Source organism: Mesoplodon mirus (assembly GCF_964341445.2).
Source record: "Mesoplodon mirus genome assembly, chromosome: 2".
NCBI classification, from domain to species: domain Eukaryota; kingdom Metazoa; phylum Chordata; class Mammalia; order Artiodactyla; family Ziphiidae; genus Mesoplodon; species Mesoplodon mirus.
Genome location: NC_138977.1, coordinates 13800455 through 13815692, shown reverse-complemented (window position 1 = coordinate 13815692; position 15238 = coordinate 13800455). Strand labels below are relative to the sequence as shown.

The window sequence follows — 15238 nt, the reverse complement described above, 5'->3', positions numbered from 1 at the left end:
CCTGGTGGTGCAGTGGTTGAGAGTCCGCCTGCCGATGCAGGGGACACGGGTTCGTGCCCCAGTCCAGGAAGATCCCACATGCCACGGAGCGGCTGGGCCCGTGAGCCATGGCCGCTGAGCCTGTGCATCCGGAGCCTGTGCTCGGTAACGGGAGAGGCCACAACAGTGAGAGGCCTGCATACAGCAAAAAAAAAAAAAAGTTTTGATTGCTCCAGGAGTCCACAGGGCCCTCCAGCACCCCAGCACAATGGCAGGTGTTGTGGGTGGAATCTAAGAGAAGGGCAACCGTGGCCTCGGTTCTGGAGGGACACTGAAGTCCCAGAGGAGAGACAAAGTTCCCCTTCGTTGAAAAGCTCAAGGACGACCCCAGCCTGTCAAGGGTTAGACTGTGGCATGTGCCCTGGTTCCACAGGATTCCCACAAAGCCCTCCTGGTCAGTCCTGGGGTGGTCAATTACACAGTGGAAAGGGGGTGGAAGGGGACACAGGACACAGGGGTTCTAGGGATTGTTTGACCCAGGGCAAGTCACTGAACAGCTTTGAGCTTCATATTCTCCTTTATAAAATGAGGACACCTGCTCAGGTGAGCTCTCAGGGTCTATCTGCCCTAAAATTCTCTGGGAAGAGCTTTATGGATAAGGGGGGGACTTGACTGGGAGCCTCGATGTTAGTGTAGATTTGGATTTGAGGGAGCAGAGAAGGAGGGAGGAGTAGCCACGGGCAAGGAGGGAGGTGGCCGTACTCAGGCCCCAGCCGAGGTGTGTGCTGGGGCGTGAGGGAGAAAAGCCTCGAGGGGCAGGGTGGGTCTGACCATGGACAGGTCTGAGTGCAGCACAGACGTGTGCCCCAACCAACAGCCAGGTGCCACAGTAGGCTCTTAGAGGAACTAAAACAATAAAAGCAGGTAAGGCAGAGATGAGAATGGGGCTGGATCAGAAGGAAGAAAGTGGGGAGGGAGGGTTGGGAGAAATCCATCCAGGACCTGAAGGGGAGGTGGCCGAGAGAGACTTTGTTACTGACAGTGGGAACTGAAGAGTAAAGAGTCAAATTTAACTGCAAGGTCTATTTCGACAAGAATAAGAATTCACACGCTCTTTGCTGAATGCAGATGTCTGGGGTCACTCCCTGGTCCACTGGCTCCCACCTCCTCCCGTTCACTCCCAGACCTTTCTCTCACTTGGCCCTCCTGTGGCTACTGGAAATCTGGCAGAGATAGAGATCCCTGCTTAAAATTTGAGCGGCTATATCAATTTACATTCCCACCAACAATGCATGAGGATTCCCTTTTCTCCACACCCTCTCCAGCATTTACTGTTCGTAGATTTTTTGATGATGGCCATTCTGACCAGTGTGAGGGAAATTGATAACAGCCACTATGGAGAACAGTATGGAGGTTCCTTAAAAAACTAAAAATAGAATTACCATACAACCCAGCAATCCCGCTACTGGGCATATACCCAGAGAAACCATAATTCAAAAAGACACATGCCCCCTGATGTTCACTGCAGCACTATTTACGATAGCCAGGACATGGAAGCAACCTAAATGCCCATCGACAGATGAATGGATAAAGAAGATTTGGTACATATATACAATGGAATATTACATAGCCCTAAAAAGGAACAAAATTGGGTCATTTGTAGAGACATGGATGGACCTAGAGACTGTCATACTGAGTGAAGTCAGAAAGAGAAAAATAAATATCATATATTAACACCTATATGTGGAATCTGAAAAAATTGGTATGGACGATCTTATTTACAAAGCAGAAATAGAGACACAGACATAAGAGAACAAACATGGATACCAAGGGGGAAAGTGGGAGGCGGGATGAATTGGGAGATTGGGATTGACATATATACACTATTGATACTATGTATAAAATAGATAACTAATGAGAACCTACTATATAGCACAGGGAACTCTAGTCAGTGCTCCGTGGTGACCTAAATGGGAAGGAAATCCAAAAAAGAGGGGATATATGTATACCTATAGCTGATTCACTTTGCTGTACAGTATACACTAACACAACATTGTAAAGCAACTACACTCCAATAAAAATTTTTAAAAAGTATACAGGAGGATGTGTGTAGGTTATATGCAAAAACAAACAAACAAACAAAACCGATGCAGCTTAATAGTAAAGAAACAAACAAGCCAATCCAAAAATGGGCAGAAGACCTAAATAGACATTTCTCCAAAGAAGACATACAGATGGCCAAGAGGCACATGAAAAGATGCTCAACATCACTAATTACTAGAGAAATGCAACTCAAACCTACAATGAGGTATCACCTCACACCAGTTAGAATGGGCGTCATCAGAAAATCTACAAACAACAAATGCTGGAGAGGGTGTGGAGAAAAGGGAACCCTCTTGCACTGCTGGTGGGAATGTAAATTGACACAGCCACTATGGAGAACAGTATGGAGGTTCCTTAAAAAACTAAAAATAGAATTACCATATGACCCAGCAATCCCACTACTGGGCATATACCCTGAGAATACCATAATGCAAAAAGACACATGCACCCCAATGTTCACAGCAGCACTATTTACAATAGCCAGGTCATGGAAGCAACCTAAATGTCTATCGACAGTTGAATGGATAAAGAAGATGTGGTACCTATAGACAATGGAATATTACTCAGCCATAAAAAGGAATGAAATTGGGTCATTTGTAGAGACGTGGATGGATCTAGAGACTGTCATACAGAGTGAAGTCAGAAAGAGAAAAACAAATATTGTATATTAATGCATATATGTGGAACCTAGAAAAATGGTACAGATGAACCGGTTTGCAGGGCAGAAATTGAAACACAGATGTAGAGAACAAACGTATGGACACCAAGGGGGGAAAGTGGTGGTGGGATGAATTGGGAGATTGGGATTGACATGTATATATTGATGTGTATAAAATGGATGACTAATAAGAACCCTGCTGTATAAAAAAATAATAATCTATTAAAAAAAACTGAATGTAAATCATTCCACAAGGAACATTCATTTCCTTGTTCTCCCAACTTTTTAAAAACTGACTTTATTTACATCTGAATTCAGTACAGGGTATTTTAAACATAGCACCTGGCTTTTAACCGGGAGTAGGATGGTAGGTGTATACCTTGAATATTTTCAAAGCCCTGACAATATATCCTGGGGATGAAAATGCCAAACAATAACAGGAAATATGCCCAAAACTACTTGGAGAAGAAGAAACCTTTTCATTTTTGTGCTTCCTTACCTGGTTCCCCCAACTTTCTATTTCCTGCTAAGTGTTTCACTTAACTTTTTTTTTTTTTTTTTTTTTTTTTGCGGTACGTGGGCTTCTCACTGTTGTGGCTTCTCCCGTTGTGGACGCGCAGGCTCAGCAGCCGTGGCTCACGGGCCCACCGCTCCGCGGCATGTGGGATCCTCCCGGACCGGGGCACGAACCCGTGTCCCCTGCATCTGCAGGCGGACTCTCAACCACTGCGCCACCAGGGAAGCCCTTCACTTAACTTTTTTAAGAAGGCCTGATGAAGAATAATGAAAGTTAGAATAATAATGAAATAATAATAATGAAACCCGATTTTATTAACCCAATTAAAGGGTTTTAAGGACAAGCAGAATTTGTAACAAATATGATAACTAAGTATTTCCACCAAGGCCGTTAGTGGGTTTATGCTCTCTAATAGATTTTTTATTTTTATTTATTTTTTATTTTTTTGGCTGTGCCACACAGCTTGAGGGATATTAGTTCCCCAGTCAGGGATCGAACCCAGGCCCCGGCAGTGAAAGCGCTGACTCCTAACCACTGGACCGCCAGAGAGGTCCCTCTAACGGATTTTTTTAAAAGTCAGCAAATCACTCTGAGCCTTCATGCTAACCCTTGTTTGCAACAGAAGGGGTGTGATATATTTTCATAAGAGTTAATGTTGCATTTATTCCACTGATCTTTTAAATCTCAACTGGAGATGGGAGTAAAAATAATTTCTAATAAAATAGTTAATCTCTAAGAAACCAGTCAGGCCATTGCAAATTTATGATTGAAGAATACGTTGGTGGCTCCAGGTAAAAACATGCTTTATTATCAGCAACTTGGAAACTAGGTGTCTCCTCTGAACAAATGAAAAATCTCCTTGAAAATCTTCCTACCCGGTATTGAGAGAACGTTGAGAAGCAGGCGCTCTGGTCTACAGCGCTCTGAAATCTCCACGGGGCTCTGGAAAACGGACTGCTTCTACCTATTTGTTCTGTCTTCTAATCTGAGGGAGGGGCCGCAAATCTCCCCATCTGCCTCTCTTGCTCGTTCTCGCTGGGCCCCTCGTTGCCATGGTCTTTCCCACAGTGTCTGAAGGAACAAGATTCCTCTGACGCCTGACACTGGACCTCTGCGAGCAGCCAATTTGTTTTTCTTTCGCCTGCCCCTCCCCCTGCCCTCTCCCTTTCTATTATAGCAGATTCTTTCTGTGCATCCACCGAAAGTAATGTGTCAAACTATGATTATGTTTTCTTTCATTAAACAACTAGAAGAGAGACAGATTGCTTTCCTTCCTTTGACCAAGTAAAGGTAATAAAAGGCCCAGGGAAGGCAGAGGTGGGAGGGGCTTGCTGCAGTCTGCGGTCCTGGGCTAGGCCAGCTCTTGTCGGGGGTTCATCTGAAGGAATTCTGGGCCACCCATTCCCAATTTTACTCAGTGGCCAAAGGCCAGCTGCAGCAGGCTCTCACGGTGTCTGCATCCTGAACAGCTGAGTCTGTGCAGCCTGCAGCCCTTTTGGCTTGTGCACTGGGGAGAAGCAAAAGGGGTGAAAATAGAGGGAGGCCCTGCCCTCCAGATGTGCAGGGAAATCAGTACTTAAATATCATTTCTGTAGGATGGGTTGCTTTTGAAGGGAGTTAGTAGGTGGGGAAAAAAAAAATCCATTGAAACCCTTAACACTTACTACCACATCCATACTATCTACACTGCTGAGAAAGGAAATATAACTTGGGAATTTGTGTGTTGAGGAGAAGGGTAGAGAGCTTAGGGAAATTTTCTCTCCTTTTAGAAAGGGATTTTTCCTTCAAGTGTCTTTATCCCTTCAGAGTTAGAGAATGAATTTGTGGGGGAAGAACTTTAAAAATTCTGGTAGGCTAGTTATTCCCTGCAGACATGATTTTACCATGATACCTGTTAGGTGCATCATGAATGCACGTGTAGAGCTTGGAGGGCCTCTGACGACGACTCACAGTAACACCGGCCTGTGGTGCCTCAGCTTCCCTCCACTCATGGGCTCTCTGTAAGAGTGCCTCCAGCCCTTTAAATTGTCAGGGGGCTCATTGAGAAGGGAGTCCTTGAGAATCGAGACTCAGATCACTTGGGCCACTTCCTAGGTTGGGGTTTCTGGAGCTGGTCACCACGAGTCTCTCTGTCGATTACTTGATCACTTTCCTTTTAGGGGCTCCGGAGAAACAGGACCACCCCTCAAATCAGAGCCACTAAAGCCTTCAATACCAGGAGGAGGGGCTAGAAGCCGAGAGGAATGGAAGTCACGTCAAAAACCACCGGAGAAAAGGATATCTGGGACTGAACTGCAAAAACAGACAAAATGCATCAATGCAAATGATGGCAATTGAGGGAGCAAGATGCAATCGGAGAAGAAATCAGGCTGAGAAAAGTCCAAGAACAGACCCTGGCTGGCAGACAACTCCATCCCCATCCCCAAAATCAGGACGAGATTTGGTTTGGAGAAATTCTTATCCAAAGCTGTGCTTTCTGGTGCCTATACCTTTGCAGGTTAAAGCCTGAAAGCACTATTGGGGTGACATTTCTTATTTTTCTTTTACTCCCAATGCAAGCAGCTTTGGAGAGCCAAGCAATTTCGAGTGAATGCTTCTGAGGTCTTAGACAGTGGAAGGGCAGGGGAAAAATCAGGAAGGTCTTAGCCGGACCAGATATTTTGTCGACAGCCGTTTTCAAGGCCTGCAAGCTCACCCCAGCTTTGTGTTGCTGGCCTCAGAAGACAGCTTGTCTTGGGGGCCTCCCTTTGTGTGAGCGCCATTCAGAAGATCGTGTGTCACTGGCCAGCAGAGTATGGGCATGATTTGTGGCTGCTTAAGCCCTTGAAGCCCCAGAGGGTACCTCCTCCTTCCCATCTGGGCCCTCCAAACTGTCATCAAAAAACCCCAACAGTTCTAAACAGAGCTCAAATGGAACAAATAATTTCTTCTTCAGGAAAGATTAGGAATTTCTTCATATTGGGGAAAAACAAAGAATGGTTTATAAATGTACAGGTACTATATTTACAATGATATGATACACCCTGATTATTATTAAGTGAAAGCAATTTCATATTTGACCTGACACTTCTTTTTGGGTATCTTTGCCTTAATACCAATTTTTAAAATATGAAACATATATTCATGCTAGAATACTAAAAAAGGTTTCCACTAAGACAAATGGCTACTCAAGCACCATGGGGCCAGGGTATAGCTTTGGTGGCTTTAACATAGATATTTGCATGTATTCCCTTCCTAATCTGTTTTCTCACAGTGAAAATCTGATTTTTTTTTTAAGGCAAAAGCCCAGCCGCAGGAGCAGCTCGTAAACCTCACCACAGACATAGTACTTGGGGCAACAGGAGCTGTTTCTTTTGGCTTCTGAGCTCTGGTAACTGTCAAGGGTGGGGGTCACCGATCAGAGAAATCTGGAAAGACACGAGTCTGTCAGAACACGTGAAAGCACTTGACACGGAAGCCACGTTCGTGTTGCACAATTTGCATGAACACTTCTGGACAAATTCTGTTTTCACATGCAATTCACAGACCCGCAGCGGCAGGGCTAATTGGTGAGGTTGCCACTCAAGTGTGGTACTGAACAGGGGCTCTCACTACACGGATGAATAATACAGAGTTTTGAGCAACTCGGTAATTATTTTACAGTTATTTTGCATCACCAGCATTCCATTACCTCTTTGTCCCATTCCCCCCACCAGAGTGGAGTTGAATAAGAGAATCCACCCCCCTCCCCCCAAAAAAGTGAGACTCATGTTATTTGAAATCAGCTTAAGAATAGGAAAAGACATGGCACGGAACAGCTATCATTTCATTAATATGGATGGATTATTCATGTCACTAGAGTGACAGTGAATCTGATTTTACCCTGAAGTGCCAATAGGATGCCAAACACAGCCGTGAAAAAAAAACACAAGAAACTCTGGATGGTAGCATGCTTTGGAATTCATCTGCGAGAATTCCAGTCCTCCAAGATAAGGTAGCTCCTGGCCCACATGATATTTCAGTGCTAAGTGGGAAGGAAGGGAGGGTTAAGCTTCCCTGGGTGCACCCCCTGCCCCCCCCAATACGAGAAAGAGAAGGGGAGGTAACAATTCCCCAGCCCCTTCCTAGGTGGCATTAGAAGCTTGAGAAACTTAACCCCGGGCGGGCCCTCTCCTGTGGTTTACTCTCCACCTCCAATAAAATCAATGGATTCGGAGGGAAGGAGAGGCCGTCCTGCTGGAGGGTCACTAGTGCTCCTTCTGCAGACCATCCAGCATTTGCTGCCTCTGCATTAAATGCAAACCAGGCTGCCTGTAGAAATGGTCTTTGGTGCAGTTTGGGGCTTTCTTCCCCTTTGTTCCTCGGAGATATTAAGCCCTCTATTCTCTCTGACTCTGAGTTACTGATGGGGCTGTGTCTAAACCGTGTTGCGTCACTGGTGAAATCTGACACACTGGCTTCCCCCTCCTCCATTGTTCACTCTGTCTGACCTCAGTGCTGAGCCTACACTGGTGCAGCTGAGAAAAACAGACATTTAAGGAGGCAGTTAGGCTCTCTTTAGGCTCAATTCGCTTCTTTTTCTTTTTCACCTAAAAATGGTCTAAGACTACTGTAGTTTGTTTGTTTGTTTTTTAACAGTGCACTGAAAGATTAAACTTTTTTTTTAAGTTTATTTATTTTTGGCTGCGTTGGGTCTTCATTGCTGCGCGCGGGCTTTCTCTAGTGGCGGCTAGTGGGGGCTACTCTTGGTTGCGGTGCCCAGGCTTCTCATTGCGGTGGCTTCTCTTGTTGCGGAGCACGGGCTCTAGGCACGCGGGCTTCAGTAGTTGTGGCTCATGGGTTCTAGAGCACAGGCTCAGTAGTTGTGGTGCACGGGCTTAGCTGCTCCGTGGCATGTGGGAATCTTCCCGGACCAGGGCTTGAACCCATGTCCCTTGCATTGGCAGGTGGATTCTTAACCACTGTGCCACCAGGGAAGCCCTGCTGTAGTTTGAATTTCAAAAGTCAGTGATACATTTTCATCCTAGCATTTCCCATCAGCCAATCTCATCACTACCACCACTACCCCCTATCATTTTTTTTTTTTTAATAGAGGTGAGAGGAGGTTTGGGGAGAAGGGTTTTTGTTTTGCTCTCACATTTCTGATTTCAGCCTTAGTTGAAAATGATTATCCTTTTGTGGGCAGTAGGAGCAGAAGTGTCGCCTCCTGGTTGGGACAGCTAGCAAGCTGTCTCCTGTGATCCAGTCATTCCTTTTGCCATGTTAAAGACTTTCAGACCTGAAAATCAGCCCAAGTTTCAGGCTCTAAGTCTGGATCTGGCATGCAGTGTAGGCAAAGGACGAGTCTTAAGTGGAGGTAGGGTGGGTAGTTACCTGTAGGTATGATTTGCCAGATAACAAAATGCCTCTTAAAAATCTCTCTTCCAGGTCTCAATCTCAGTGTAACATTTTCACCTATGTGTTTAGGTTTTCTAGAAGATTGCTATGATACTTAACATATTACTGAGAGTGATATATATATAACTCACACAGCCCCTAACCCTAGAGAGTTAGGTTCTAAGGGGTGACACACAGGACTGGTAGGTTCAATGAACCCCGGGGAGCCAGGGGACAGGACCTTGTGCCTGGCAGGAGGGAAGGAAAGGACAGTGAAATAAACCCAGCTCAGTTAGCCGTTTTGCCCACAGCAAGTCACAGAGTTACAATGACATCTGTGACCTCTAATCCACAAAGGATCCATTCTTACTTTTTGTAGTGTCTGCATGCAAGGTTATAGCCCCTTTGTTAAAGAAAGGTACACATTCAAGCAGAGACTTCCACGGAGCCCGCAGGAGAAAGGAGGCCTGTACTGCATTTATTACTACTGTGCTCTGGGTCCAGCAGTAGAAATCTGAGGCTCACAATAATTAGCCTGACTCTAAAACACAGACTTGTCTTCTCCCTTGCGCCTGACTCAGAGATTCAAATTCTAACTTTCCTTGCAGGTAGGGATTGCAGCGATTGCTACCAAATGGCTATCTTTAGGTTCTCCCTAATACGTTGTATTTCATCAACTCTAAGACTCATAAACTTTAAGGTACACGTTATGTACTGCTAGAAAGAAAGAAAAAAAGGTACGTACGAAACTATGGCAGGTCACCAAGTGTAAGGTGCATCCTGATTTCAGAGATGTAAAACTGTGTATCTCAGGCTCAAGGGGAGATGGTATTTAGGCCCATTGGTTACGTGGGCCCAGACTTGGGCCGAGGCTCCTGTACAACCAGTAGGACCAGAGCGGTGGTCACTCCTCCACCCACAAGTGGCGTCCACCCTGGACTTAGCCATGCTCTCTCTGTGCTCACGGCCCCATCTCTGAAAAAGGGTGAATGACGACACCCACCCCCACCCTGTTCTGTGGGAACGAAAGGGGAAAGTGGCCGTGGGTCACCGGAGCTTCGGTGGCCAGTGTTTCCCTCTCACGGCTTCATTCAGAGCAAGACTTGGAACAAACACCTTCTGTATTTTTCTAAATGATAGTTAAAAAAAAATCTTTACCACAATGCATCGCACATATTTCTTCCAAGAGAGCATGTGTATAGATAAGAGGTAGCATGGCCAGTCAAATAAACCCAGGGCTAGCACCGAAATCATTTTAGTTCGATTCTAGAAGAAAAACGCTAGGGGAAGGTAATAATTTTAAAGGAAAAAAATGAGCCCCTACATTTATAACCATAGTTCTTCATCCTGCTAACGCTTATGGTCATCAGTGGCCTCCTTGTGGTGACAGCGGGATAAGCTAAAAGGAAGAAAGAAAATGGAACAGCAAAGTTTTTGCAGGCTGGAGTGATTTTTTTTTTTTGGACCTATCTGCTAGGTCAAGACAATAGGATACAAGACAAACCTGAGGAATTTATTCTTCCTGTCTTCAAAAAGACTTACTGCAGTCTTGCATCTTATTCAGGAAAGGGCTCAACTAGTAAAAAACAGATTTATGGAAGGACTGGGTGCCACACGACTCAATGTCTATTTTCCGTCCGTCCTTCCCTCTTTTCCTCCTCCCTTCATTTGTTAATTGTGGTAATACTCCTTCATTTATCATTTCCATCATTTAAAAATGTACAATGCAGGGCTTCCCTGGTGGCGCAGTGGTTGGGAGTCCGCCTGCCGATGCAGGGGACACGGGTTCGTGCCCCGGTCCGGGAGGATCCCACATGCCGTGGAGCGGCTGGGCCCGTGAGCCATGGCCGCTGAGCCTGCGCGTCCGGAGCCTGTGCTCCGCAACGGGAGAGGCCACAGCAGTGAGAGGCCCGCGTACCGCAAAAAAAATAAAAATAGAAATGTACAATGCAGTGGCTTTAAGTACAGTCACAACACTTGTAACCATCACACTATTTCCAGAAGTTTTTCATCATCCCAAGGAGAATCTGTGTACCCATTAAACAGCCTTCTTTTCTTTGTTCTTCTTTGTTTATTTTTGCTACGATCATTTTCACTGCTATTATGGGTATTGATAGAAATTTGGAAAGGAATGTGACAAAGGCAAAATGGGAAAAGTCCTGATCAAAAAGTTAAAGATGAGTTTTAGAAGCTGGTAAGAGAACTGTTACAAACAGGCCTTTATAACCCAGGGTCTAAAACTTACTGTGAAAATAAATGTCGATTTTACAAAATGACTAAAGGGGAAAAATCTGTATTGGGGCAACTGCAGGCCTTTTATGCTACTGACCTACACACTTCCCTGAGGCTGAGGTCAGAATCAGTATGTTTGCATGGCTCCTCAAGCCGGACAGATACTAAACCATCAAATCCTAGCCCTGTTCACTTCTGTCCGTCCATCGTCCGTCTCTCCTTCGTTTCACGTGTCCAGCTTTAGTGAGCAGGTGTGATACATGTACCAGACCCAGTGCTAGGCACTGTGGCTACAGAGACACACAGGCACTGGCCCACCCCCAAGTAACTCCTACATCAGACGGGAGATCAATATGGAAACAAAGAATTATGTAACGAGCAAAACACAGATGAAGGAATGAATAATTCTGTCCTTGGACTGGGGTGCGGGCAGGAGGTGGGACTGAAAATCCTCGTCACCCAAGGCAAACTTAATATACCTCCTGTGTGATTGTACATTAATATTTGATACTGTTACACAGTTATAAATATGGATGTATAGACTATGTATAATATGTTCAACTATAACGTTAGTTGAAAAGCGGACTATAAAATAGCATATGCCCAATGACTGCTACTGTGTTAAAACTTAAACAAGTGTATAATGTGAAAAATATAAATATGTCGTGTTAGGTTGATGAATTTTGGGTGTTTTTTTTTAAATTTAGAAATGTAAACATGCTCTTATGTTAATATAACATTCATTTCCTTAAAATTGTTTTCCTTTTTGATTATAAATTTATCCACCATAGAAAAATTGGACAACCCAGAAAAATATAAAACAAGAAAGCAAAAGCATTGGTAATCTTTATCAAAAAATGATAATCACTTGGTAATTTTCCTTCCAAAGTATTCAGTCAAATAACATAAGGATCATATTATTTCATTGCATGGCTGTGTTATCATTTATTTAACCAACTGTCTACTGTTGGACATTTAAATCATTTTCAATTTTTCACCATTTTAATTCATGCTGAAATGAACACTCTTGTCCATAAACATTTGTGCATATCTCTGATTATTTCCTTGGGATAGCTTCCTAGAAGTACAAGTTCTGTGTCAAAGGGCATGAATATTTTTAAGGCTCCTGTTTTGGAACATATTCCCAAATTGCTTTCTGGAAAGATTTCAACTATTTACACTCGCATCAGGAATATGCAAAGGGTCTCTGTATTACATGTTGCATTCAATTTTTTAAAATGACCAATTGCTCCAGTGCAATTATGATTCTACGTGTTTCCTTCCTAAGGAATACAATGGAAGATGCTGCAAATAAGATTAATTTATAGCATGTTGTCATCTCAGCTTTTCCCTCAGTTTCTTGTCCTCTACCCAAAGCCTGGGGAGTAGGCCTGGTCAGGCTTTGCTTTCCTTAATCAGCATGCTGACAGCAGATGCCTTCTGCCCGGCCTCTTCAGGGTGGTAAATGCCTGGGTGCCACAAACACTATTCCTGGGGGCTGTCACCTGAGATTCTTCAGCTGTCTGCTCGCAGCCAAGGCCCCCGTGTATCAGAGTGAAAAGGCACGTCTTTATTCCTGGAGTTGGCTCGGCCAGCTGGCCAGCACCAATTCTTATGAATGACAGCTGTTTGCTGTTCCATATTTCAACAGCCCTAAGCCAGGAGAACACCTGTAGGCTCTGAGAATGAAAAGCGCCTGGAACGACACTGGAGAAAGGCTGCTTTTGTTATCTGGCTTGGACATCACACTACTTTAGCATCTTGGATCAAAGATAACTATGCCAATAATGAGGGCAACCAATCAAGTTAGAATCTATTGCTCTGTTACAACTGCAGTTGATTTGATTCAGGGTTTCAAATAACTTTTTTGGTTCCCCATATGTGGTTCACTACAATAATGAAAAAAAGAAAGAGAGAGAGAAAGGTTTTGTCTGTCAGTATTAGATAAACATCGATGCACGTAACAAAGAGACACTGGGTACTTCTGATGACACTATTAGAGGCTAGGAAGTTCTCCCAAAATTTCTGGTTGTCTGAAGTTCAGGCAGTGCATCAGGATATGACAATAATTAAAATAGAAAAAAAAAACACCCCAAAACTCTTAACTCTGTAATTTCCAAGTCAATGTATTTAATGGACCTTGTGGGGTCCAAAGCTGGTTGAGAACAGTTTTTGCAAGTTTGAAATTAAATTTCTATTTCTTTAGAACTTATGTTGGGATACTCTTGGTGGTCTGAGAATAGATATGTGTGAGAATGGGAAATGGAAAGTTAACTTAAAAGTTATTTGTTCATCTACATAATTCATCAGAAAAGCTGCACATAAAAGACGAAAAAAAAGCAGCTTTCTGTAGACTACTGAAGCATGTGGGTTGTCTGAGGAAGAATGTTCTTTGAACATTCTAATCCCAATTTATTAGCTGTTTTAGTATGTTTTAAGAGTAACACTTCCCCACCGTGAAAAAGTTGATGATTTTGAAAAATATGATGTGTGTTGATAAAGGGTTATTCACTTTAAAGTCTACCATGGTGTTGAATGAAATGGATCTCTAATTTTGAGAAGATTTTTATTATGCCCCTCAATACAAACTAAAGTCAGAAGTATGTGGGTCTATGTAACAGAATCACATTTGGCTGAAAGATGGCCTTAAAAAGTCACCCCTCGACATTCTCACAGAGTAGCCCACAAACTATACCTGGGAGTAAAGTACTCCAAGCCTAGATCTCAAATAGACCCAGACGTACCAGCTAAATTTGACCTCAAAGGGAAGCTGCCTTGGAGAAGGTGGGGTGCAAATGCAAGCTACTGGTAATAAAATATTCCTGGAGATGACTTGGATGCGTCTAAGCAGTTAGGCTGTGCTAAGCCGGTTTAGGTTCCTGCCCGCATGGACCAGCTCTTTGCTCACTGTACACCCCTTCCCCACCTGCAACTTTTCGTCTGGACTCCGTCAGCGTCTGACAGCTTGGCACCCGTGAAACAGCTGTGACTAGGAATATCAGCACACAATATTCTTGAGAACCAAAGTAATTCTGAGAACCAGGTAACTCAGAACCAAACAATTCCCTCAGGAAACATCCAGGTTTTTGCAAAGCCCAAATCCCCTGCCCTTTTCCCCAAGGTTTTTTTTTTTTTTTCTGGGGCAGGCTTTCTAGCTTTGCAGGACCTGATATGAATGCGTGACTAAGTCTCCTGCCAGTACGGCTCTACCATCAGCAGCTTGGAAGCAAATTCTCACGGCAAAGAGATACCCACAGTGGGACCAGAATGACATCAGCTACCCCATGTCCCCCTGCCCCTTGCAGCCTTAGACTCATGCCCCTGAGGATGGTGCTGCCATCTTGCTAGCCTGATGGCTGGGCCAGGGGGTCATGCTAGACTCTTCCTTTCCCCTCTCATTCTCCAGGTCTACTCCATTAAAGAATCTGGTAGCTTCTATCTCCTTTCTATCATCCCACCTGGTATTTCATTGGTCCAGGTCATCAACACTTCCCTTGGGTCACTCTGTTAGTCTCCTCATTGGTTTTCCATTTTTCTCTCTTGTTGCCCTCCAGCATACTCTCCAGTCACCCAGCCACGAGGCTAATCTCTCTGATGATGCCTGTACTACTCTTCATCCCGCCCCCGGCCCTTAACTGCATGCAGGGTAAAAATCATATTCTTCAGCAGGGTGTGCTTCGCGACCTAGCTCTCCAGCCCCATCTGTTGACTGCCCCCATCCTACCCCCCCCAAAGCCAACTCTGGCCTTACCAAACTACTTTTATTTGGCTGAATGTGTCTTGCACTCCCCTATCTGTTTCCTCTGCGCCAACCCCCCCCCCACTTTCATTCTTCACCTGGCTAACTCCTTCTCCTCATCCTTGAACACTGAATTCTAATATCACACGCGAGAAGCATTCCCTGTCATCAGCTCGGCTGGTTGCTTCCTCTCTGAGCATCCAAAGCACCCTGTGCTTTTTCTCCGTTGGCCTCCTCACTGCCTGGATTAGGATCATGCACTTACCTGTGCATCTCCCCTGTTAGGCTATGAGTCCCTTGCCAGCCTTCATCTTTGTACTCACCTGCCTCTTGCAGGTGAGTACCCGTCACACGGTAGGGACTCAATGAGTGAGTGAATGAATGAATGACAGAAAACAGGTCTGTGATTAGCTCCTTCATATAACCTTCTAAATTCCCTCTCAACCCCTCCTCAGGTCAACTCAGGATAATAACCTTTTTTTTTTTCGTCTTGGGAGAGCGCCGTCTGCTCCTATCTAAACTACAGCTCTCAGCGTCTACGGAAGAGAAGGTGTTTTCCTACCTGGCAGATGCCTGTGTACACATTACTGTATAAAAGAAAAGAACTGAGGAGGCACTGTAGGACCTAAATACATCTTCTAAGGTTTTTTTGGAC

The 15238-nt window shown here is 44.5% G+C and overlaps 1 protein-coding gene across 2 annotated transcripts in view; it reads right to left on the bottom strand.

The window, feature by feature from the left end:
- Nucleotides 1–15238, bottom strand: part of MAML3 (mastermind like transcriptional coactivator 3) — a 439331-nt gene that overhangs the window by 28558 nt on the left and 395535 nt on the right. The gene's annotated exons all lie outside the window — the stretch shown is intronic.